Raw genomic sequence first — 24,534 nt, 5'->3', positions numbered from 1 at the left:
CCAGTATCTAGCCTACTTGTGATAAACACGTTAGTTATGCAGATTAATTTGGTTTTGATATTTCCCACACATTATACCTTAGTGCTAAGCATTTCCAGCTGACGCAAGTTAAGTGATTAGGCCTAATATATACGGGCAACAGTACCTGTTGAGGTAACACAATCATTACCTTTCTGGGCTCCATTGGAAGAGATTCTGCAGACCAGTGTGATGTTACTCCAGGGTGCCAGATCTGTGAAAGCAATTCAAAAGTGTGATCTGTCAGTAAGGAGCAGCTTGAATTCCCTGTTTTCACTCTTGGGTGAGAGGTAGAATCTGAGTGTCATCCGCTGTTCGTGGACCTTAACTGCACGTTTGCTGGTCACATAGGCTGTGCTCCGTGAGTGACTTCACACTTTAGCGAGATCCATGGCTCTTTCCTACTGCTTATCCCTGCTGCTCTCTTGTTGTACTTAAGTTCAAAGCACTTCTGCGAGGAGCTTTTAGCAAATGCTGTGGATAAGAGCATGAGCCAACTGATGATTATAAAAATTGTGATGTCTCAAACCAGAAGCATATAGGTCTAATTATTTATTTGAATCTTGATATCCAATTTTCAGTTGGAGGGCCTTATAGTACTGTGTGTCATTAGATATTGTGGTCCATTGTTATTCTGTGTTGTCCATGGTTTTAAATAAGTGTCAGCAAGCATTTATATGAAAAAATAAATGAATAATTTTCCTGAAATAATCATATCAGCCATGCATTTATTCTTCTTCAAAAGGTGATAAACCAAAAGGTTTCTGAACCCCACTTTGTGGATATATTTGTGCATATATAAGTCTATTTTTTTCCCGACTTTTCAAAGGAATCAACATTTTGACTTTTTTGCTTTTTGGGACATTTTGGGATTTTGCTAATTTTTTGCCTGAAGACCACCAATGAAATCCACAGCAATGACACATTCTCATGAGGTTGGTTCCACGGGACAGTTATGGGGATTGAAGGATTACGTTATTTCACAGATCGCTGTGACTGATCATATGTTGAATATGCTTTTGGGCATTGCCAGAAGGACTCCTTCTCACCGGGGGCAAATGTGATTATATTTCGGAGTGCGGGATGTAAATCCTTCACAGAATATATTAGTGGCATTAGGTATACTTTTCATTTCTAAACCGAGATGGAAAAAAAAATCTCGGAAATCGGTGGAAATTACGAGGGATTGATATTTTTTGTGACATTAAGGAAATTTGAATAGTTGTGGAGGTCCTTAGTGAATACCCGTCAGCTTTGTGCTGGGAAGCGAAAATGGTGTGAAGGTCAACCAATCGGTGTGAGAAATGCTGTTTGGCGGCGTTTCGTCACGATGAGGTCGTCGACTCGACGCGGTGCAGTCGCCGTACGGCCGTTCCCGCCCAACCTGCCCAACGGCGTAGACAAGAAAAAGATGGCGGCCGCCTGAGGCCACGTCATCACAGGCACCCATTAAAGCGGCTTCTGGAACGCGAGGCTTCGTCATTCCCGCCGCGTGACGCGGTCTGGCGCGGGCTCGCTCGCCGTAGCCCCGAGAGCTAACCGCGCGTAGAATCCCCAGCGGCCCTTTCCCGGAGCCTCCTTATTGTGTTTTTCACCTCTGGGTAAACGGGTCAAGAGTTTCGCCCAGGCTCGAGATTGGCCACATGAGTGCTCTCGGCAAACAGGGACCGCACCCTGTGGGGCCCCTGGCCTCAGCCTTCAACAGCAATTTCGAAGATGTCGATAATGGCAGCTGGGAGCGGTAATAGCTAAGACCTCTCACTTGTCCGCAATTAATAAATCTGACAGGGTATTTGACATAAATTAGATTTTTTTTTTTCTCTCGTGACCTTTCAGTCACATTTTTAGGAAAAACAAAAGGTTTTCGAGAATTGTGTCTGTAACAGTCGAAGTCCTTTTAAGGAAAAACGCATCGAATGAGGCGCATGACTCTCATAATATTTGTTTGCTCAAATGCATTTGCGTAAATTGTCGGCACACTAACGTTTTAGAAACTTAAAATTATATCAAGCAAAGGAGGATGGACATACTTCAGTCGTTGTAAAAAAAAATATATAGATTTAGGTTTGAGTCATTTTCTGTGGCATTCCAAAAGTAGTGGGCTATTTGGGCACTTAGATGACATTTCTATGACTTTCCGGAATTAAAATGCTTGGAAGGACCTCAGGAAACCCGATATCATTTCTCAGAGGCCTTTTGGCTACCGTTTGCTGTTAGGCGATGCTGATTATATTCAAAGAGCGCTCGAGGCTGCGCCTGGCCGCCTGGTTCGCTCCTGTGACCTTGCGAGGGGAACCACGGAAGGGGTCTGGAGTAATGGCATTTTCAGGGCCCCGTGGTAAGGAACAGACTCATCTCGAACGAGGGCTTTGAAACGGCGTGCTTTTTCAGGTGCCGTGAATCACCGGTCACAGCTCTCCAGCTACCTGACCACGGGGAAATGTCACATCCCCATTTTAAGGGGAAATGCTACACTCCCCCAGCCTCTAGTGTTAAAATGTCACATGTTTTCTTTGACATAGGTCTGTCCCTTTGTTCAGGATGGTACTGTGTAAACTTCATATTAAAAATGCATCTGCAATTGTTGTGTGTAAAACATTTGTACATGAAAAGAACTTTGCGCATATATTTACTGAATAATTATTCTTCAGCTGAACGCTCCATCGTGCAGTGTGTGTGCGCGTGTGTGTGTGTGTATGTTCGTTTGTGTGTGTTAGTATGTGTATATTCACTGTATGGGTGCGTGTTGGTATATGCATGTATTTAACGGTGTGTGTGTGTGTGTGTGTTGGTATGCGCATTTTTACAACTGCATGGGTGTGTGTTGGTGTATGTGTGTATGTAACTGTATTTATGACAATGACTATTCCTCCAGCATGTCACCAGACCTCTCCCAAACACCTGTAAACCGCAGCGCCCGTTCTCCCCGGCACCACCCAAGGGCTGGCGCTGAATAATGGAGAGGAATTAATTACCGGCTTTCCAGTGAAGCCGGGGGCCGGTGGTGAAGCGGTGGCGGTGCTCAAGGTGCTGAGCAGGGTAATGAGATGTGGGGGCTGCCTGTATAGTGAGGCGCGTTGTTTTAATGGAAAAGGTCAGGCATGTCGGGGAGCATTATTGTTTTCCTCGCCGGGCTCGGTATCGCTGCCAGTCAAGACAAATAGAGATCTCAACATGCTAATGGCCCTGGCATCAGGAGGGGCATTTTCGACAATTGAAAGTTCCCCCTCTGTTTCCTGTCACCGTCGTGAAGTGCCTTGCCTCGGTGAACAATGAGCCGCCGATCATTATCCGAGCTGCCCGCGCTCCGGCATCGGTGTCGACGGAGCGGGGCCGTTTTGCTTCCGCGGTTTTTTGGGGTGGGTTTTGCGGGTTATGGGTGTTGGTTGGAATTGCTAATGTGACGAGAACGCTTTCTCTCCTGTCCGGGATGCATCCGTCATTTGAAATAATAGTGGGATAAGGGAATGGTGCAGTAAGGGACAAAGGGCCCTGGCCTGGGATAATTGTGAGTAATGCCTTGTTATTATTATAGTAGCTTTTTGCATTAGAAGTAGTAGTAGAAATAGTAGTAATATTAGCCACAGTAGTGGTATTATCAGCCATGGTTGTCATTGTAGCAGTATTAGCAGTAGTGCTAGGACAGTTCTGTTGGGTCAGATAAGGGTTTTTATTTTTATTTATATATATTTATATCTGTGTACCTTTTTACACTGAAAATGGTACAGTGGTCTAATTAGTGTTGCATGAATGCATGGGAAGTACCAGAGGCTTTCCCCAGAGACGGACACGCCAAGGAACGTGAGTTCCTGTGGGCTTGAAGGGCCTGCCTGTGTGGTGGGGGCTGGGTGGGGGGGCGAAAGCTTTAATTTTCCGAGTCGGTCTTTCTCGTTTCAAACCTCCGAGTCTGAAGGGCAAATGTGTGCTTTTTTAGCACAGAACCTTCTGCTCTGCATGCATAACCGGTAGCGGCGGCGGCGGCGCGTACGCCTCCTCCTGCGGGCACGTCGTACAGGTAGATAATGAATTGCCGGATAACGAGATACAGCCTCGCGTCTTGCCCGCCACCCTCCAGGATCCCTTCCCTTAATGTGAAACGCAAACAAAGCGCTAATGGCTGCTAATGCTCGGATCGCTCGAGGTAACCCGTTTAGGGATGCTGGGATCGTCGCGCTGCCAGAGGCGCCGTCTCCTGTGACACGCGCCCGACTGTAGCCACCGCTTCCCAGCGCCGTGTCGCCGTGCCCCTGAGGGGGCTCCGCGCCGGTAACCGTAATTCGTTTTTTTTTTGTTTGTTTCCGCAATATCGCCGGCCGCCCCCCCCGGGGGGGAGGGGGCAGGACTTAAACATCAGGACGGCAGACGCGGCTGCTGTGCTCAGTCTGAATTATGGGCATACATCAATGTCAGAGATCTCCTGAAGGAGGAGAGGGGAAGTGCTGTTGATTCACACTTATTGATAGATTTATTGTTCTATCATTACACGGGAAAATATTTGAGTAGGCAATCATTTCATCTCATTTCAAATATGTGAATATGAGGCGTAATTCATCTCGCTGAGGATTGTTTATGATTATGCAGGGTGACACGCAGTATTGCATTATTTTATTCTACTTATTTTTTATTTTATGATTTATTCGCCTGGCAGAGGTCCTTTTTCATACGCATTGTAACTTTCATTTTACATACATTACCGGTTTATACTACAGAAGCAGTTTGGTTTAAGTGCCTTGTGTAGGATGCAGTCGTAATACGCCACCTAGGAATTGTAACTGTTTTATCCCGGTTCTGAGAAGAGTTTAACTCCCTGACTTCCATCATCCTAAAAATTCTCAGGGCGTCCATTTCGTTAGCATGTAATATGTTCTTGTTGGCGTGTTTCATCTACATACAGAGTCATTCAGTTGCTAATGAGAATTTTCGAGCACAGACACATGGCGAGACGCGAACGTATGTGCTTACATGAAGCAGCTAGTTACCCGAGCCCTCATTGCTCCCACTTGTAAAATGTGACAACATTGACAGAGCCGGCTGAGGGCTCCTCCCTCCAATCAGACGCCTCAGTGCAGTAATAGGGACAACGTGCTGTAGTCCTCCACTGGTCCTCGTTCACTGTGGAGATTGCACAGACCGTTCTCTCTTGAATGTTGAGCCAGATGTCTGACTCAATTACAAATCTGTTTTTATATGGCAGAAGTCATGCTGTTGGACTGTAGGTATTCGCCCTGCAATGTTAACAAGAGAAGCTGAGTTATAAGTTTTCTCCATATGTTATTGCAAAGTGGAAGTATGAATGCCAGTGGGCCAGTGTTGTGTGTGGTTGTATAACAGCATGAATTTTCTCAATTAAAATGCAGCCACTTTCATCCCTTTAATAACAATGTCAACAATAATATGTATGGGTGGTTCTGGAAGTGCCCTCTGTTTTGTATTCTGCATCATTAAAACTGAGCAAAATGCAAGGGAAAAACTAATTACTCATTAAATAAATATGACTTTTTTTGCTTACGAATGTAAAGGCCTGTTAAATTTGCTTGGATTTTCACAGATCACAGATGGGTAAGCAGTTGTATGAGATCAAGATGAAGTTTTGATAATGATGGTGATTTTCATCTTTCTCATCCTAATAAATAACAACACTCATTTTCTGTGCCTTCTTAATTAAGCATTAAATAATTAATGTAATGTTTTTTTTTACATTGTATTCTGGATAAACTGCTCCCTCAGCGTATCTCTATACGTTTGATGGAAGATGTCTAAAGACATTAAGATAAATGTACACTGTAATTTGATTGCACTTACTTCAGCAATCTTAATGCGGTATTCTCTATGTTGCATTTAGGAATATGACATGATTTGTTTTGCCCTGCGATAGATTGGCGACCTGTCCAAGGTGTATTCCTGCATCTCGCCAAATGCATTCTGGGATAGGCTCCAGCACCCCCCGTGACCCTGACCAGGAATAAGCGGGTATAGATAATGGATGGATTGATGGACATGATTTTTATTTTATTTTTTTCAAATGTCTTATGCCTTAGGGTCATTTGCCTTTGACAAGCAGCTTAGGCCTGCACAATAAAACTGAACAAAGGTTGATTATGATTTCTTACGCTCTAACCTTTCTTTTACCCTGGGTCTTGTTTAATGACATTTAATAGTCATGTGAGCCCAAGTGCTACAGAAGTTACAGCATGTAATGCCGTGTTAGAGGAGAGCGAGTCATTATGTGGCTGTCTAGTTTATTCTCATTGTGTGATCTGTGAAGTGAAAGGTCACCGGTTGTTCTCCGTTTTTTATTTTCTGTTGCCTCGGTTCATCCTGCGGTTTCAAAGACAATGGTTGGAATTAGAGCCCTTGATCTTCCTTGGGGAATGGCCTCGGAGAAGACCAATATCCCTTGTTTAAATGGCAGATTTTCCAAGGGACGGAGATGGCTTCCTTACTACCCCTCTGAGGACCCCCACGCTTGCCAAAACTCCAGCCACCTTGTGAATTATTTGCGTCCTTTTCAATAATCGATGCACGTCGGCACTAACCGCAGTAAAAATCTAGCTTCGTAGGGATTCAGCTGATTCCCCCGGTCTTCTGTGGTAGGTAGTTAAGTCGTAAAAATTTGATGTATTCATTATTGAAAAGTCTAGCGTGCTACCAATAGATGCGTTTTATAGGTTGTGACCAGTGTCCTACTGTCGGAAAATGGTGGACGAGAAAAAAATGATTGCGCTTTTTAGAAAGCATTAAAGACCAAAGACTCAAAAGCCTCTCTATGCTTGTTGAATATTAATTATTCTTCACAAGGGGGGATGATATTAGTCATTAAACATTTTGAAAAGCATACAGGGACCTGTTTGAGAACAAAGTTTGAATTTGAATTTGAATAATGAAGAATAATTTGGTTTCTCTTCATAATAAAAGTGACTGTGTGTGTGCGTGTGTGTGTGTGTGCGTGTGTGTGCGTGTGTCTTTGTGTGTATATATGTGTGAGTGTGATTTTATGTCTGGGATATACAGTATATTGAATGTATTATTATTACTTATGATTACTTCATTATTTCACATTGAAAACCTATATTTATATTGTAGTGCATACATATGGAAAGCTTTAACATCCTTAGAGTGTAAGAAGGTTGACATTTGGTGAAGAATGACTACTTTCAGGATTAAATGTCAAGAACCAGCACAAGCAGTGTGTGATGTGACAGTTCTGAGAAAAACAACCGAGTGGAAGAGAAGCATCTGGAAAAAAAAAAAAATATCTCAGGTTTGTCATTTGCAGTGAACAGAAATGCTAAAGTTGTGGTTTATCTTGGACCGTGTGCTATTTAATGATTTACTTCCATTGAAGCTGTCACGACCAATGTACTGCTTCTTTTCAGAACAAAGTAAAAATGAGCACTCAAAATGAATGGGTCTGTTCATATTATTATCAATTGCTCCTGTATTGGATGGTTTCACTGTTTCACTTTAATAGTGCCCTTAACAGTCGACTTAAAATACTTCCCACTGTATCCGATGGAAGCAAGCAAGTAGTGAAACTGGTTCTCATCATAAAAATATTATCAATCTCAAAACCCAGTACGTTTGTTTTGGAATACAGAGTCAAACATTGTTCAGCTTAATTTGTTTCCCTGATTAAAGAGGCAACTTGTGAATCCTCATGGAAAAGTAATTCACAGTGACAGCTTTAGTGTACAGTGGTTGCATAAACTGTGCCTATATGGCAGGGACTACAAATCATTTGTTTGAGATTTTTATTTTGTATTGGTACTTACATCTTAAGATGCTTAAGAGTTTGTTGAACATCAATCAATTTACGAGACCCCAACACTCCACCTACACACACCTCATACATAACAACAATTTACCACAATCTCTCAAACCTCATTGCTTTATTATTGTTGTGCTGTTGTGATGCTTGACACGTAGTAGCCTACATTCGCATATTTTAAAGAGACGAAAAATTACAAAAATTATTATTTTATTTTTTTTCTCAAAATATTTCAAACGACCCTGACTCAAAGTTTGGAATGTGGTTGCTTCACTTTGACTACCAAGGCCCTTAGCAGTTTGGCTCACAGTCGCCAGTTGGATTTGTGTTTGTGTTTGTTAAAAAAAAATCATATGAAGGTTTTATTCTTATTCTTACGTCAAACCTGAAGTTGAACATTGTTTGAATGCAGGCCATTGTCTTGCTGTGACTTAACGTGTGCCTTGCTTTTGGTTTTTTTTTTTTTTTGTGTGTCATTTTCAAACGACAAACGAGAAAACACGAGGACGGTAAACAAAGAACAGCGTGCCTCGGCGTATAGATATGTATTTCCCTGGACGTAAAAACGAAACGGGGTGGATGCGGAGGCCTTTGATCTCGGCAGCCGTTGGGCAGGCTGAGGAAATCGCTGGCCTGTCACTCCTCGCCGCGGTGCGGGGCTTCGGCTCAGGGGCCGCCGCTGCTCAGGCAGCTCGCCGGCAGTCGGGATGCGGTGTCAGGTAAACAAGATGCCCCGCAAGTCTCAAAATGAAAGTCCGAGCAGTGACGGGCAGCAGATGAAATTGCCTGAGAGAGAGAGAGAGAGAGAGAGAGAGAGAGAGATGGCGGAGGCAGTGCTGTTTAGGGTTTAGGATGAGCTTGCGCTGTTCCAGTCTTGACTGCGCTTGACAGCTGACAGGTTGCTGGAAATGAGAAGGACCAGCCGGGGGTTGCCAGGTCTTCATCCTCTGAGTTATCTGATTCCCCTTTTTGTACTTCATTTCTGAGTCGGTTGTTTACAGTGTGAGTCTGTACATGCGCGAGTGTGTGCGGACAAATATATGTGTGTGTGCAACGTGTGTGTGTGCACATTTATGTGTACCTTTTCTTGCTGTACAAGAGGGTTTCGGGTGTACACTTTTTTTTATCCCTTTTTCAGGGAATGGCATCTCAGCAATGACAAGTATGTCCACAGCACAGCGATGTGCATTCAGTACCACGCTAATCACATCCGTTGCAGATCGAAGATAATAGATGATAATTCATTGGTGCTTAGTGCTGGTAAAAGACAGGTTTGCAGTTCAGCTGACAGCCAAGCAAAATTGGGTTTCTTGTTGGGGGGAAAAAATCCATACTTCAACTGAACGCTTGAGATATTCTCTACAACTGTGTCACTGTATTGTTGCTGCAAACCAGCCAGACATTAAAATAATGAAATTCCGACAATGGCCTTTCATATTCTTTTGTTTTTTCCTCTTTTTTTTTCTTTTTCCAGGATATGAGTCATTTTATTTAAGTTGGGCTCTAGAAGACTACCCCTCCCCCCCTTCTCCCCTTTTTGCAATGGAGCAATATCTTAAGTACTGTGCCACTTAACGTACTGTACAGGACCTCCAGGAGAAGGATGAAAGTGGCCCATAAATTGCATTAGTTAAAAAGGATGGAAGGGACTGTGCCAGATGTAACCTGAGCAGATAGGGTCGCACAGCCTCCTGCAGTCTGCATTTGGGGATGTAGGAAATAACTTAACCAACGTTCAGGTCTGCCTGCTCCAAACATTCAATTTTGGGACCTGCGTAGCAACTTTAATTTGTAAGTTTTTTCCTGACTGGGTCGCAGGTTTATTTTTAATATGTTTATCTGCTTGCCGCCACATGTCATCCGTTGGTCGGTTTAATTGCAGTCATTATTAACGATAATGGTTGGTGGTTGTTTTATGTTCTAGGAGAGTCTTCCTTTAAACAGTTTGGGGAATTTAGGCTGCCAGCAGACATTTTAACATTTATAGCCTGCACAATTTATGCAGTTTTCTTCTTGTGATGTTCAGTGCGCCAATGGACTACTTCCACTGGCTAGCTATTGATGTGGATGCATTAAGGTCTGTTCCCTTTTCCTAGCAGTATTGACTAGTAGCTAGCGAATGAGTCACTCTCTTTATAGCCGTTTAATATCTTTGCTTTCTCTGGCAGCGTACTTTCTGAGCAGTCAGGACACGTTCTCCTGCTCTCACTATGTCGTGCCCCTCTGGCTGTGTCCAGAGACATGCCAAATTGATGAAATTAGATCTAATGTAACCTATTTGCCTGGTGGCTAGCAACATTTAGATTCGTTTAGATACATTTTTTTTACCCTGACAAAAATGGAAGCCCACAGTGGGGTAGACCATTTTTACGTCATTTAAAAAATATATATTTAATTATTTCAAATTAAATACTTTATTCCCCATTCCTTTTAATTCATATATCAGGTAGATATCCCCCATATATACTGGCCTATAGTTAACAAAGTGTAAAATGGTCTAGTGGTGGCTATTTTGTCATTGTTTTCTAAAAGCATGAATGCTGTCACAACAAACAATTCCTGGGTTAATGGCTGTTGGGGCATATGACATTCCAGTTTTATCATTGACACATTTCAAAAATATTCACTACAGATTCTTTATTACATTGTAATGCTTTGGCTACTGAATGTTGAAAACAGAATGTAAGGCATATTTGGGTCTCCTTATGTGCGGTTTTATGGGTTTCGTAAGGGAGTTTTACTTTGATTACAGGACATAAAACTGGCAGGGTTATGAAGCTGTCTGATGTTCATTTGGTTTGGGTCACAAGTTACAAGGAGCAGGAAGAACACAGACAGACAAATGACTTGTGGAATTGATGACCTTTGTGTAAACATAGCCTTCACAACACTTCATTAAGTGCTATTCTTCTTAGTTCCACTAATGTCTGGGACATCCTTGGCAGTGTTGTCTGGTCTCTAGACCATTATTTAGGAGACAATTCTGAGTGCTCTCTGTTCAGCTGTAAAAGCCCCAATTAGTTGTAATTACATACTGAGTGTACAAATGTCTAAGAGATCTTTAAAGCGAAGCCATGAAGCAAAACTGTACTGCAGAGCTATAAAATGTCCTCTGTACATTTTGTTTAGAAATGTCTAAGAACATTCCCTCCTTCTGTCTAGACTCTGTTAACACCCAGAAGTGTTTATTTGCCATACTTTGGATTTACTTAAACTACCTGTGATGCAGTGAGTTGAAATTTTTGCAGTTGCTCAGTCGTCAAATTATTTTCGAGAAATGTTAGCACTGTACTCAAGCATCGTACATGTCTCCAGTGTCAACCTATCTAAACCCCCCTGGCCCCTGCCACACACCTCAAATACACACAAGCACAAATGCACGACCTAGTCTGAGCATTCCCCGAGAGTAACGTCTACGCTGTCCTCCTCCACCGCAGATGAGTACTGGGGGAGGGGAGGCTGAGTTTAATCAGCCTGCACCGCTTCCGCAAAACCCCTGTCTTTATTAACACCGGAGATGCAAATGACTGATAGTTTGGAGTTGCTCCGGCCCCCGAACCGGGCCGCATGGAGCATTGGCCACTTAATTCTGGCGCTACACCCGGGTTCTAGAGGGGCGATAAGCCAAGGGGAGCCAATTTCCTTCCCAGGGTGGGAGTGCTTTATTGATGGAGCGGACCAAGCTAATGTTTTTACCCTTCCGGGTGTCCATCTGTGAGCATTTTTTCCAGTGTCATCACCACTCTGTTTAAGTAGCTGCAATGGCTTCCTCGGGCAGAGTGGAGATAATACCAGCTATTTGTCATGCAGGAATTCAATTCCAGACCCACGGTACTCCTCATAAAAGAGTTACCAATCCATATATCAACCATTTAGTTGTCTGTTTTCATGAGCGGGAAATCGTTTGTATGCATTTTATTTATTTATGGGCAGGAAAAAAAGAGAAAATTTTGCCTATGGGCGGGCTGAGATAAAATAACATTGAAACATATTAACTGGTTAAAAAAGAGAGAGGAGAGAATGGAGACCTATTTACAGCCATAGAGAAATGCACGCTTTCAATCATTTAGCACCGGAAGCGGACTTGGTGTCTTTCCTTTATTTTTTGGCCCGCTTTGAAAGTGCTGGTGTTTGGCTTACGATTCAAAGCGGTTTTTAATTATAGTATGTTCATCCATGTCATTTAAGCTGACTGAAAAACCACCCATAACAAGTTAAAAAAAAAAAAAAAAACTGATCACTGCATAATAATTATTCCTTAATTAAATATCAGGTATAATATCACGTCCCATGTGTCTATTGATGGTCTGCCTATGTCATTTCTTCCTTTTATGCGCAGCCACACTGTGGGTTGGCCCTATTCATGCAGCATATTGATTATTAATAAAGATATGCCCATAGCGCTGCACAAAAGGGTATTTGTCATTGCCTGTGTCTTTCTCCTTGCACTGCCGGGGCGATTGCGTTTTTAATGAGTGGTTGTGTTGCCAAGCACTCGAAGCGGTGGCGAGAAAGGTAGCCCCCTGGGCTCCCCCCACTTACTGATGCATGATTAACGAGACTCTAACCCCGAGATCAGACACGGGTTCAAAAGCAACCCACCCCCGCCCCCACCCCCAGACAATGGCCGACCGCCGCAAACCGCTATTAATAGCGCACATCGTTTTTCCTGTGGGTGCGAGCGTTGATCAGGCCCGGAGTAACGAGCTCTGAGACAACCCACAGTTCATGGCTGGGGCCCTCCCATATGTGTTTGGGAGGTTCCAGCTGGTACGCGCGGCGTGACCCCCCCGGTCAAGGTCATCCCTTCGAAATCTGTTTTATTCGCGTTTGACAGTAATTAATTGAGCTGTTCTTAATTTGTCGTGCCCCCGCTCCCCATTCTGGTTCATATGGATTTCTACAGCGAGCCTGACGTTGACAAAGCCGCATATCTGTTAGCCTGCCAACTTAAGTTAATAAAAGTGGGGGCAGAACCTTGCTGAAATAAATTGAGCATTCATTTTTGTCTCATACATTTTTCTGTATTATGCTGATGGCCAAAGCTATGTTGTTGATTCTAATTAATGGCCCTTCTGAGTAAAATGTATCTTTTCCTTCATCAAATTATAGGTATGGCCCCTTGTCCTTGTCTGGCCAAGATGTATAACTGCAGTGGTGAAGCCTTTTCATTTTCACTTAGTTCGAGGAGAAATGGAAGTGGAAAGTTAATTCCTTTGATTATAATGTCGGCCCAAGTGATCTCATTTTATTTTCTGCACTTAACAGATTTGCATTTCTTTTCTGGAATATCAACTGTCATTTTTAACCTGATTTGGGGTGTTTAACATGCAGGGAACTGTGAATATTTTGAAAGCTTTGGCACACAAGAGCAAGCTCTCACTTGCTTGTGTTGCTGTGTATTTTTTGGGGGGTTTTTTTGTCCCAATTTCATTTCTTTGTAGCCAATTTGACATACATTCAGTGGACACCGTACAACATGTTTGTCAGAAATTAAATTCTGAAAGATAATTAATAACAGGGATGGCAAAGCAAAACTGTGTCAGCTTCATCCATGTCTCAATTCACCATAAAAAAACAAAACAAAACAAGATAAAAAATAAAACCCACTTGGCTATTTTGGTATATAGTAGATGTCGTTGTTTTCAGGTCCCTTGTACTCCATTTCCCACAATCATTCGAGGAGGTTGCCCATGGGATTTGAACACAGGGATGACTAGTGTTATGTTTCATGTAATTTGGAAGGCCATTGTCGCTGTGACAGATTTGGCTTGGGGACAGGGTCAATGAGAGATATCGTGAGGATCCAATTGCTGCCTTAATTGTAAGAGGTTTTCTTTAAATGCCTGGCAGGCTATGCAGTGCTGAGGCTGCATCCAAGTAATTACTGTACTGTAAGAGATATCTAGCCATGTATAAGTGCATTGGTTTTAAATATGCTGTACAAAAGCATCCATGTTTTTGCACAAACTACTTATATATATTTTTTTCATATATTGTGTAAAAATGTGTTGAGCGTAATGTATTGCATGTGTTTTGAAAAGTAGAATATAGTTTTGGTCAGTTGCCTCTTGACTGTGTGCTTTTTCAACGCATTCCATTTCAAGGCCTGAAGCTGACGATGGCTTACTTTACCATGTGTTAATCCTTTGCCCCCTTGGGGCTGAAGGCCGTCGTCCATGGACCTCCACCTCAGCTGCTTCTGTGCCAGTGCTTTAGCCTCTTGTCAACGGGAGCTTGCATTAGACAGCTTATTTTCTTGTTATTTCCGAGTATTTCGAGAAGCTGTACGTAGAACAGGAACAACTGCCAGAAATGAGACATGTCTGTGTTGCCAGCTTGCCTGCCATTTAAGCCGGTCTCTTTTAAGCTAGTGCCAAAAGCCCTGCATAGTGACCCTCTAAGATGTGACTTGATCCCCGCAATAACAAACAGGATTTCATTACAGACCCCTCTTTATTTCGGTGCATATCTCTCCCTTTCAAATCTCATTCGGTTTTTCATTTCTCGGCGACAACGGAGTCCAGTTTCTTTATTCGAAGCCCGCGAAGGAAGCGGTGCGATAAGAAACGGAGCACGTGACCAAAGTCCCGCCTCGTCGCTCGAGCAGAGAGGAAGTCCTACGCGCGCGAAAGCACAGCGGTGGCGATGAACTCCTCTCTGCGCAGTCACCTCTTAAAAGGGGTCAGCCATTATGTGCGTTCACGTATACAACTGCAGATAAATCTGTCTCCATTTTGGCTCTTAATACTGTGCGCTTGCACAACACGTCCCTGATCAGGAACTGAATTTCTCTGAGCATTTATTCTCTGTCTGCCCTCACCATCATTTTCTAGCTACTTTGAAAAAAAATATTTGAAAAAGAATAGAATTGGTAATGGAGATACAGTTGAGCACTGTCACCTTTGTCTCAAGTGACTTTATTAAAACATCCGATCCTTTACTGCCATTGTGCTTCTGCTGGACCCTGCTGGTTCCTAAAATCAGCTGCTGAATTATTCAATAGATTTACATGTAAAAAATAAATAATAAAAAATAAAATAAAATATCTGAGGGAAGTAAACAACGACGAGATCAGTGAAATGCCAGTCCTTAAGATGATTAGATTATATTTGTGACATTTAAATGCCAAGTTTGGAAAAGGTTTCCTAGAATATTAATCACTCCATTCAAATGAGAAGTGGAATGCAAGCAGGTTTCTAAATGGATGCATGATGTCGTTTGTCATTTTATAATGGTAATGGTATTCGGGCGCTGATCCAAAAGTTTTTAGTGGGTTAGATAGGGAAACTACCGGTTACTACAGCATGACACAGTAGGAGATCATTTGTCTATGAGCATTCTGCATGCATTCACTGTAAGGGCATCTGGTGTATCTATTGTACTTTGCAAACACGTAATAATGCAGCACCTGCACCGTTCAATGTTCAGTGTTAAATCAGTGTATACAATGCATGCAGTACATTTTACTCCGGCAGCACATTTGATCCCTGGTGAACTCATATAAACTCTGCTAGAGGTAAATCACAAAGTACTCTGTATAGAAGCAGGTTCAGAATTAAATCCCAATCGAATCAGAGTAATTATTGTAATTGTGATTAAATTAAAACAGCATCCGCTTCCTTTAAGAGGAGGTGAAAGCAAAGTCTTATGGCTGTGAATACAGTGGACTGTTTTGCTTTATTTTGGTATAGTGGGGGGAAAAAATCCATTAGATGAAACATGAGATTTTTCAGGTAATAAACAAGGTTGCGGATATTAACCACGTGAGAACAAATCAGATGATAGACAGCCGATGAGACAGAGAAGTATATTAACATCATTCTCATATTTATATAGGTGGAACACTGTATCTCAAATCTCATATTCTGCCAGGAAGACTTCTGCAGCATAATATTATTAGTTTTATCGTTATTTATTTTTTAATTTCTGTTTGTTACAAAACAGCAGCATGTTTTGGACTCATTTGTCTTGCATAATTCGGTTTGTGTTTTTGAACTTGGAGAGATCTTTCTGTGAAGGTCAGTGGTTGGAGATAAGTAATTGCAGCCTGCCGAAATGCCTGAAGCGCAAGGCCGCGGAATGTGTTCGCACCCAAAGTGACCATCTCGAGTTACGTGATAATTAGCACGTAAACAATGATCAGCACTCTCGGAATTCTGATTCGCCTCTTAATTAAAATGCAACCGGAGCCACGGCCTTAGGATCATGTCGCTGAACGGAAAAAAAATATTTACATTCTGGTCGCCGGATCTGGTTCCTCGGGGATTGCTTCCATTAGCGTCAGATGTCTTACATTATACTAATGGAATGATTAATACTTTCCTCGCGAGAAATGCTTTTCTATCATTTGTTAGACAAACAAGTGAATAAATTAACAAATTAAGTCTTTAAATATTTGTTCATCTAAACAATAACAGTGTGTGTACAAACATATATATATATATATATACACACACACACACACACATATGCACGCACACACACACACACACCAAATTCTATTTATGTACTATTTGTGTTGTTTTTAGTCCCCTTTCTCATTCCTCAGGTTTAATGCTTTATCAGATGACGTGGACACATAATTGATTGATGGATTGAGCAATCAGTGGCTTCTTTCCTAGGATTGCAGGATGGCGGTCGATCAATTCTGCTCCCATCGGACAGATATCATTAAGGCCCAGGAAGTTTCAGTAACGGCCCCTGCTGGATCCCCCCCGCCTGTCCACGGAGGAGATAAATATTTGACCTGAGAATGGGCCGTTAAGTTCGCTAAAGTCAAGATACAAAGGCTTTGTTTTATCGGAGTTCTGGCCCTGAGGATTAAATAGCACAAGCTACAGACTCGGCCGTTGTATACAACTTAGAGAGCATAGCCAGAATTTTAGTATTTAGGGTATTTTGGCAAATAGAGGTGAATGTTTCTTCTCGTTTTTTCATTTATTTTTATATACATCGTGCAGCATAATTTGATCAGTGGCTCTTGAAAGGTCACAGAATCGTCAGAAACTGTTGTAAATCCCTTAGGTTGCCTGAGACCCGAGCTGTGCTAGCGTAATCCCTTCTCTTTTACAACAGAGGACATCCACGGGTTAGATATTCGATACGTGTTGACCTTTGTGTCCTAGCGTTATCGCCTCTCGACGCTGCTTGTGGTTTGTATGGGTTCGTCCCTCACAGTATTGTAGTTTTCATTGTAGATGTAATTCAACACAGCAGTGTACTTGGATGCAGGGGTCTTGTGAAATAGCATTGACTGTCCTTTCATACACTGTGGCTATATGACCATAGCTTGATTTCATTTGACGGTTAATTTTGGATTCATTCAGTAGCCAATTTCAATTTCTCACCTTGCCAGTGTTTTTCAGGGAAAAATAAAATGTGAAATTTTGAATAAAAGTTAAGGATAGATACTGAACAATCCAGAACTGTGTTTCTTTTTTGTATAAAATGTCAGATTTACCAGATTTTAAGATGTCATCTCCAATTCCAGGCCCCAACCAATTGATCTGTGTGAACAGAATACATTGGTCTAAAAGATGGTTTTCTCCTATGTCTCATACAAGAAAGAAATCCCAAGGTTAAATCTTGTGGTTTAACGTTCATCCTTGTCCTAGTTATTCTCGGTAGTGCCCTGTCTCATTTTAGGATCAAAGGAACCCGTGAGCAGTCTACATTGCCCTTCTCCCTGCTTATTGCTCCACAATGGGGGCTCATATCCCATTCTTTGGCTGCATGCCCCCGCGTAATTCCAAAAGGATTATTTCTAATGATGCACACTCTCTGTCGCAGAGAAATGTCCACCATTATCCCCTTATCCATAACTGCATCGTATGACTCACCACCCAGCATACCTCTGCCGTTCCTTGCCTGTTATTAGCCTGTGTCTCGGAGTGTTAGGTTGCTGGCTCTGTGACACCCGGTGCCTCAGCCAGAGGGCCCTGTTCCCCGGTCGGGCCTTGGGGACCTGTTTGATCAGCGACGGTTTGTCGCCACCTGGAGTAATGTCTGCTGGCAGGTGCGTGACCGGTGGGCACGACCGGCTGGTGCCTCGTGGCGCCCCCCGGGCTCGACGGACAGGTGCCCCGTTCGTTCGTTCGTCGAGGCCGTCCTCGTGCTTGACGAACAAGACTTGTCTTCGTGGCCGGGGAGAAACCGGCAGCCCTGGGCCCCTCGTGTCATGCCACGCGTTCCTCTCAGGAGGAGGCGGGCACTGGGGAACCTCGTGGGATTGCGGAGGTTTGACCCCGGAGAGTCCGGGACCGACGGGCGCGCTTCACATTGCGAGAGATTTGCATAAAGAGTGGGACAGAATGCTATGAATATTCACGCCTTTGCCCCCCTCGCGCCCTCATCTTCTTCACCTCGAAAGAACGATGTATTGTGCGCTAAAGTTAATAGAAATACACTTCTTTGTTTGGCGTGAGTTCTTTATTTCTGGTGCAATCATTGTACAAGGTACAATGCTTGTTCATGTCAACTGCCTACATTATAGGCTGCATAAATACGAGCGAATGAAAGAAAAGGGATAAGAAAAATAAACCATCGTCTACAGCTTAGAAATGTCTACAGTTTTGAAACACTTGCTGGACAGGCACTATTTGCCAGTAAAGTTTGTCTTAGTTTCCAGTCTCTGCATTGCGAATGGCAGAATTATTAAAATAAAGAGAAATACGATGATGTGCTGAGTTTATGTTGTTCTTCGGGGCAATCGCTCTTGTGTTCCAAATAAGATTCTATTGACAGAAGTGATTCCCTTGCCATCCACACAGTCTCCTAGTCACACGTTTTAACAAAGTGATGTCCCATTGTCATGGAAGTGGTTCTATTAATGAAAGTTAGAACAAATGATATGTTAAACTGGCTTAATACTTCATGTTACAAATTGTAATCCTCTTCAAAGCTATTTAGCTCCAGTGCAGTGAGCCCTTTGAAACAGATTAAGTGTATTTAGCAAAGAGCCATGTAAACACACTCTGGCTTGCCATGGTGATGTAACAAGCTTAATTACCTTTGCCTCCCATTGTTCTAAATGTTCTCTCAAGCATTTGTGCCGAAACTTGTCTTTCAAGTTAGACATGCCAGTGAGATTGAGAAAATCAATTATATATTTAGAAAGTCGTTTAAAAAAGTAATGTTTTTAAAAACTGCTGAAAAAAATCTTTTCCTGTTATGATAATCTGTTTTCCAGAGATTTAAAATTGTTCATAGTCAAACGTGGTATAAACTGGACTATTTTTGACTGCACACCAATTGGGTTAATTGGGTAACCTTTTACTTTTGGAACCCTAAGTGGAATAGCACGTGCAGTTGTGTGGTTGAATAGAAGTAGTGGCTTTTGAAGAATCCTGGATTTACAGAGGATTCTAATGTGGCCCACCGCTGTGCATTCTAAACCCATGATTGGAAAAAATGACAAAATCATTATTTTAATGCACATTAATGGTTGTGTAAAATCTCCTCAGCTACGGAAAACAATCCCTATGTGTCCTTGTTTACGTTGTTAACTTGTTTACATTGGCTTCGTGCCATAAATAAGACTGTGCTGAGTAGAGCAAAAATTAGATATCATGTAATAAATTACCACGGTCATTATAATTTGTATGGTGTTGCTGTATTATTTTGTCTGACAGTGATGCTATAGTTAAATGATATTTCAAATTTCACTTGTGATTTGCGTGCATCAAAGAACATAGTAATGAATGCATGCTTTTTTGGATATTTGGATCAGGATTTGTCTTCTTGAGGCTGCTAGCCACAGTCTTCCTTTGTCTAGGACACATCCAAATAAGGATGCTATAGATATATAAAAGGCATTTTATGTGACAAAAGGAAATACTATACAGCTCACGATAACAGTTCACTTGCTATTGCTTCAGAAGTGGATGACAGTTTCAGGTCTTGTGCATTATCGTTTCATTGAATTCTATTTATGAATACATTAAAACATTGAATTTTCAGAGGCTGGGGAACAGATAGACTTTTAGAAATATGTGAACGGAAATAATTCTCACTCCAATAATATGTAGAGACTTATAATCTTGGTAAAATGTGTTTTATAGTTATCAAAATGTACAGCATTATACTTTTGATTCAGTATGAATCACTCTGATTTCTATGGCAGTGGTGGAAAGTCCAGGTTCAGAAAGCACTCCCGAGTATTTTGTTCCAGTCACCTGGATTTTCTGATTAGCACAAATCTTCAGCCAGGAGGTAGAACTAATTTGTAAAATCAGCTGGATAAGTTGGGTGGGTGGAAAAAACACACAACAGGACTTTTATTTTCTGACCCCTGGACTTTCCAATTGCGATCCACGGAATGCCATGCACCAGCATCCAGAACTCTATGCTCCTGTATATGAAAGCGCACTCACCATCAATTCATTCGCCAGGCCAGTTGACCATCCCCCCCAACCCCCACCACCCTCCAGCATTCAAATCTGATTGCATTAGAATGGTTGAAATGCAAATTAATCTTAAAAGGAATTATTTCATTAAAACTTAAATACTTCTTGATGAGTTTCATTCAAGTGTATTTTATCCCCCCAAGGCCTTGCTCAGTCATCTTATTAATGACCTCTATCAGCTTTAAAGGAGTCGCAGTGTGGGAATTGAGCTATCAGGCTCGCCTGGCCTGTGGGGCCTTGGGGCCCTCCTCAGGGTAGCAGTGATGAGGCTCTCAGTCTCAACTTGAAATGAATGCATACTGTGCTCCTCAGCTCGACTGACAGCCAAGTTAGAGACCTTTAAGTGTGTCTGGGTTCTAAAACTTCCCTTAAAGTATTGTTAAATCACTGAGAGATGACCCAAACGCCCTGATGATTGTGTTCGTCTTAAACTGTACCTTGTTAACTTGACAGATATTGTAAATCTGAAAGTGTCTATTTTCAACCGTATCTAAAACCCCTGTGTTTTATCTATCGTGCTGGTGGCAGGTAGAAATCAGATTTCTTTACAGCTGTGATATTTAAGTATGATCAATGTAACTGCTGAACAGATGTCAAAAGTGAATGTTAAATGTCACATTCAGTTCTTCGAAGGCTTTATCCTTTTCAATGTCTGAATGTATTTGCCCAGATAAAAGTTCATGTCACATTCGCAGAAATTCCCTGATGTTCAAATTGATGTCTGGGTCATGCAATCAAATATCTGTGCTGTGATAAATGCAGTAGGTGCAAGCGAGCTTAGTGTACGCAATGAATCCTGGGAAGGAGCATGTACTGTACTGCATGATATTATCAACATGAAGTTACAAAGGTGACCATAGTGTTAGGGACTGTACAAAACATCACACAGCAAAAAGCATTCTGATGCTTTTAATTGTCAAGTTTTCACTTTTTTAACTCAGCTTTTGAACATTTTGATTCAGTATTTTCTCATATTTTAGTTCCTCAGTATTCAATTTATTTCTTTCAGTTCTGAAGTCAAGAAGTGTTTTGTAAGGCAGAAACGGTGCTTTGGTGAAAAGATTGTAAATTGAAATGAAATCACTGGAACATTATGTCTAAGGAGCTGATCCTCTCTCCTTATGGATATTCACAGTTCTTTGGCACAATTCTTTGGTATTCCTACATTATAACTCTTTTTTATTTTAACTTTTTCGTGTATTGATAAAGCTAGCAAATTAAAGCTTTGTCTTAAACTTTGGTTTTAAGAATAAAAGCAAGTTTTAATTTTTATATTCACCAACAATGTTTTGCAAGTTTAGCCATAAATATTATCATTGAAAACTGGGCTTAAAGGGAAAGCACAGCCTTTAAAATTGAAACCTGATGTAGTGAAAATGTTACACACAAATTCTTTTATTATTGCTGTCTGGCAGCATGGCAGTGCCATACTTGTATACACAGAAGTGCATACTTTGTAGGAAGTCTCTTTAAAAAAAAAAAAAAAAAAAAGAACAGGTCAAACACCAGCTGACAATTGGATGCCCATTAGGAAAACCAGACCTTTGCTCATAGTTTCCCACTATATAGACCAGAGAATCGCATATCACAACACATGCATTAATGTTACATCCATATACTGTTCAAACAAACAATTCTGGGCTATTGTTTTTTTTTTTTAAAGCACTATATTCAGTGTCTACATTAATTATATGGATATTGGTGAGCAAAATTCAAATTATTGATGAGGAATGCTGGTAATCTGGCAGTTAAGAAGTATTGCACTATCCTTATCAGGGAATAATCTCAGGACCTGATTTTTGATTACTTGTTTGGCCTTTATTTTCAATGCAAAATGTAATAAGTGAAAAGTAATTCTAAATGAACACATCAAATGTCTGACTATTAAAGGAAAGAAATGACTATACTTCCAATTATGTAAATATCTTTGTTTCCCAAGGCATATTTTGATATGAAACCATTATGAGGGGAATTCTTTTATCTGGAACATTTTTCAGATTTAACTGCCATGGTCTGTTTTCCATGAACTTTATTTGTATGTTTGCCTCCTTTAGTAGACAAAGTAAAGGAGGCTACCCTAGCATTACTGAATGTAAACCAAAGAAAATTTTTAAAAATTGGAAACTTATTTGGACAACCTGCCCTTTGTTTACATATCTGATTAGCTCTAAGCATATCTGATTCAAGATATTACTAATGCTGAACTGGTTAATGTCATATGAATAATTACAGTAATTCAGTATAGTCAATCCAATAGAGTGTGTAGGCAAATTATAATGTTCTGTATTATAGGACGACTGTTTAAAGATGTAACAGTATTGTATATTAGACTCATCTCTAATCATGTGGCTAAAAGGGCATAATTTAATATTTCATTGATAATGGTAATTGGTAATGAAAAACCCAACTTTATTAAACCGGGAGATTTCAATTTTTTGCTGGCTCTCTGTTGACCCGTTATAGTTTAACATTTCACAAACTTTATAGATTTATACTGCAGGAATCAGTCAAGTATGAAGCATAAAATAAGTAATTATTAAGGCTTAACACTTCATATCTTCACCAATTAGATAAAACCTTTGCTTAAGTAACATAAAAATGGTGCTTTACTGCATTGCACTCCCACTGCCATAATAACAAAATCCTAGAATGTCTGTTGTAAATCTTTTTAATGATTATGTTAGAAGGTTAATGGTGTGTGAAGTTGAATAGATTCATTCCTACTTTTCAGATGAATTGGTTCAAATGTGCTGTTTTTTTCCAGAAAAGTCATTAGTAAGGCAATGGGAGATAAATTCCAATTCTCTCTTAAAATATCCAGATGATTCTGCTCCTTTTTTAAATTAGTGATGTCTTCATTGTTACTGTTGGGGAACATGGTAAATAAGAGCCCTGCCTTTACCAAATGGTGTGGGTGTGGAGGTGGTAGCGTGGTGCAGTGGTTTGAGGAGTTTGTTTCTTCAACTTTCTCGATGAACATAGTAAACTTGAGTCCCAATCTGAAGCCGCTGCTATTGTCCTCTTTAGCAAAGTATTTTACCTAGATTGCTGGGATGGAAATGGTTTTGGGCCGCTTTGATGGCTCAAGATATTGAGTCAGTCAATGAGTCCAGCATGCATTCTGTTCTCTTAACAAAGTATTTTGGCGCATAAGCTCTGAAGCAGTTAAAGCCTATTGGGGTGCATAGAAAGGGCTGGGTATTAGCTGAAGTTGCAAGAAAGCCAGAGTTCAAACTATTCTAGTAAACGGGGTGGTCCTGAGTTTCTCCCCAGCAATGCGAGGGACTGATCAATACTTACTGAAAACATTTGAAGTTATAGCTGCTGAAAGAGGTTTTACAAGTTACTCAAGTTAGCGTTGCACTTACTTTTTCCTACAGGGATTTCAAATGTCTCGTGATTTTTTTGTTTGTTGCGTTGATAATGGAAAAGCTGCAACTTTTGGATCACATCATCTTCTATCCACATTAAGACTTAGGCTATATTATGATCAAATGTCCCTTTGATTCAAACGGTGCCAAAAAACAACAACAACAAATAGAAATTAGCAGGGGGAAAGCACTGTACTCAAAGCACTGTACTATGCAGTTTTTTTTTATGGAAGTCTGAATATTTAAATGAAACCCCTAAAAAGAATTGAATCATTTGTTTTAAAATGACTTGTTTTCGATTAAATATCCATAGAATGTTGCCATACAGCAAATTACTAATTTGTCTGCTGAACTGAGGCCCTACCTTTGTGCAAGCCTTAAAGTATTGAATGCTTATTAATGTAGCTTCCAAGGAGCAGGCATCCCCCAAGAGTCTTCACTGGGGACAGCTTTTAGTTCTAGAGTTTTTCCTCTTTCATTGATTTACCATTTTTGTGCTGTTGGTACTTATCTCATTCCGCCTTCACAGCTACCACCTCAGAATAATCTTAAATGGAATGGAGTCCCAGATTAATTCATTAACTGTGACACATTATTATCATGCTGGTTCCACCAGCGGTGGCTTATATTTGATCTTTAGAATTTAATGCAGATTTGCCATGTGCAAATTGGACTGCTTTCTTACTTTTTGATACAGAAATATGGTTTTTTAAAAAGACCGTGCTCTCTCTCATACTCTATTTATTGCTTTATTTTTCATGGCAATTTTTCACTGTAAAAAAAATAATGTGTACGTTTGAAAATAATATGTACAAACATCAGAATTTATACTGCTATTTAGAGATTGCTGATATTCTTAAAAAAGTTCAAATGTTTTCATTGAGCATTGGCCAAGGACAAAGGACAGGTCCAAGAAGGGACTATTTCCCAGAAGACTATTTCTCCCATAAAACCAGGAAAACGAAGTGTT

The 24,534-nt window shown here is 41.0% G+C and overlaps 1 protein-coding gene and 1 long non-coding RNA gene across 2 annotated transcripts in view; one reads left to right on the top strand and one right to left on the bottom strand.

Annotated features, from left to right (window-relative positions):
- The window catches only part of nkain2 (sodium/potassium transporting ATPase interacting 2), a 107,796-nt gene that overhangs the window by 11,455 nt on the left and 71,807 nt on the right, over positions 1–24,534 (top strand). The gene's annotated exons all lie outside the window — the stretch shown is intronic.
- LOC118229618 overlaps positions 8,265–24,534 on the bottom strand; it is a 94,911-nt gene continuing 78,641 nt past the window's right edge. Inside the window, exon 3 of the long non-coding RNA XR_004765701.1 lies at positions 8,265–8,572. This is a non-coding gene — a long non-coding RNA (uncharacterized LOC118229618). The remainder of the gene's footprint in view (positions 8,573–24,534) is intronic.

This window comes from Anguilla anguilla, chromosome 6, assembly GCF_013347855.1.
Source record: "Anguilla anguilla isolate fAngAng1 chromosome 6, fAngAng1.pri, whole genome shotgun sequence".
In the NCBI taxonomy this organism is placed as follows: Eukaryota; Metazoa; Chordata; class Actinopteri; order Anguilliformes; family Anguillidae; genus Anguilla; species Anguilla anguilla.
This window is presented reverse-complemented; position numbering and strand designations above follow the sequence as displayed.